Raw genomic sequence first — 259 nt, forward strand, 5'->3', positions numbered from 1 at the left:
TTGCCTGAGATTCTTAACTGGCCCATGTCTTTAGAATCCAAGTAGTTAAGATGTATTTGTGATTTGAAATACAGCATGTTGCTAATATTTAGCTGTTGGCCTTTAAAAATAACTTTCAAAGCTTAAAGAATTGTAGATATAAAAATAACCTAATTTAATTTAGGCTTAAATTCCTCTGATTAAGCATGTGAAAGTAAGTTTTTAAATCTGTCACGCAGAAAAGACTACTGTTTTGTGCCCTTCTGTATTTTTGTCTGTC

Source organism: Enhydra lutris, unplaced genomic scaffold, assembly GCF_002288905.1.
Source record: "Enhydra lutris kenyoni isolate GAN:26980312 unplaced genomic scaffold, ASM228890v2 scaffoldscaffold4, whole genome shotgun sequence".
NCBI lineage: Eukaryota > Metazoa > Chordata > Mammalia > Carnivora > Mustelidae > Enhydra > Enhydra lutris.